Raw genomic sequence first — 2236 nt, forward strand, 5'->3', positions numbered from 1 at the left:
TGTAAGTTAAAAAAATTAAATTATACTCTACTGATAACTAGACCGCAAACTTTAAACGCGTTTTTCTCGAAATTACATTTTTCTAAAAAGTCCCGTGCGGTGTCCACAATATCTCGAGAACCGTTAAAGCAATCGACCTAAACCTTTTTCGTACTTATTCTGTGTATCTAGGGCTTGTTCGTGAACGAAGGGTTTTTTTTTTTTAATGAAAACTTTTTTTTTTATTGAAGAAAAACGAAAAATTAAGAGCCCGAAAAATTACGTTTTTCGTTAAAACGGCCGCCATTTTGTCAAAAATTATTTTTTCAAAAATTCCTTCGTTCACGAACAAGATATATTCATATACTTACAGAATCTTTTTGGTTTTTTGATTTCAGATAATCCAGATTCGAGCAGCAGTGGACACCGTAAAACCAGTTTTTTGAAAGGGCCTTCAGGAGGATGGCCGTATCTTTTTTAATTATTAATATTTTTTATTTAAAAAATTATGTTACATTTATAAAAATATATTCTCTTACATAGACCAACCCAATTTTAAACAAGTTTTATAGTTAATGCAAAAAAAATTCTCAAAAATCACCTATTTTTCGGCTTCCTGACTAGGGATAACCCCTTAAGTATGACGATGGTTTCGATGGGTCGTAAGACTGCATGTACTTGTTATTGGCATGTGCGTATCTATCCGAACATTGACTCAGGCCGCCGCGTATACCGCGTTCGATGAACATGATCATATCAATATCGGTGAGCAATTCGAAATTTATGCCGGTATGTTTCAACATTGCATCCCACGTAAATCCAGGCAGAGTATAATAATGCGCGGGATCGAGTCCATAACTTGTGATGCAGCTGTCGCGGAAATTTTCAAAAATATCTGCCAATAACAAGACATCAGTCTTTAAATACAAGTCGCTGTATTCGCCCAAGGTTCGAGTGGAGAACCGCTTCCAGATCTCCGCGGCGTGCGCGTAATCGCTCTCGGATACTGTATCACCCGTCAACGAACTGTAAAACGATTCTCGCGGCGGTAAACATGTGTCCTGCAGCTTGTTCACGCAATCCACGTATTCGTACGGAAAGACACCCTTTCGCGTCAATAAATTAAATTCTTCGACGGATAATTTTGGAAATTCCGACCGTACAATTTTCAACTTGTCTTTAGTGAGAAAGGATGCCAATTTGTCGAGACTACTGCTGAGAAATTTGCACGAATCGATGAAACGCAATTTTACAATATTTTTGTATTTATCTGCCGTATCTTGAACATTCTTTGTAAACGAAATGTATTTTTCTTTTGTTATCGGTAGCACATCGATTGAACCTTCAAATGCATTTGCTATTTCCTTGATGATAAAATGTGAATCGTAGCCGGATAAATTATGGAAAACGATTGGAATGTAATATGAATTTTTGTAATTTAAATTGCAATTTGAATGTGCTGGACCTCGGTAGCGGCCGGTGAAGTGACAATGATCGCGTACGCGCGTATCGTCTGCTGTGAATGGTTTCTCACACACGTGACATTGCGTCGTGTTATGAAATGTAGCCCACTGTTCTTTCGACAAAGTTTCCATGGGGAAATTGGATGATAATATTACTTTTACGCGGTGTGCTATTTCTTCGAGTTGCCCGACGAACCATGAGATGCAGTCACTATCACGACGACTTTGAAATTCAGATAATGAATCGTCGTACGAGCAACGTATATAAAATGCTATACTAAATACCCTGTGATGTTGGTATGTGTACAATTTGCGATCCTCTCCATCTCTTGCCGTCTTCTCCAGTGTGCACTCTAGGTCGGCGTATATCACAAAGGGAACTCGCTCCTTCCTACTGTGATTGCTAAAACTCAGCCATTTATTGACTTCTTGGGTAGAATGATGGCACAGTTGTTAATTTTTTGACAGTCTACCGCGTGACTCTCCAGCCTCTTGTTGGAATGGAAGTAGTGCAGACACCTACAAACATTGCAATTTTTATCGCCTTATTGCATACTTCTGATACAATTAAATGTACTTACCGATCGCAAATGTATTTCTTATGAGCTTTCTTGCTCAACTGCGAGCTCACGAGCCTGGATAAATCCTTGATCCAAGCGAAGTGTCCCGTGTTGTGGTTTCGAGGATCCGAAATGTGCAGCAAATTGACATGCTTTTCCCTCTTTTTGTCGCTGAGACGTATTGGAACAATAGCTTCGTTCTTTTCTTCCATGATGCCGTATACATTGATGGAT

Source organism: Odontomachus brunneus, unplaced genomic scaffold (genome assembly GCF_010583005.1).
Source record: "Odontomachus brunneus isolate Ranch 3 - 2012 unplaced genomic scaffold, Obru_v1 Obru_scaffold_248, whole genome shotgun sequence".
Lineage (NCBI taxonomy): Eukaryota > Metazoa > Arthropoda > Insecta > Hymenoptera > Formicidae > Odontomachus > Odontomachus brunneus.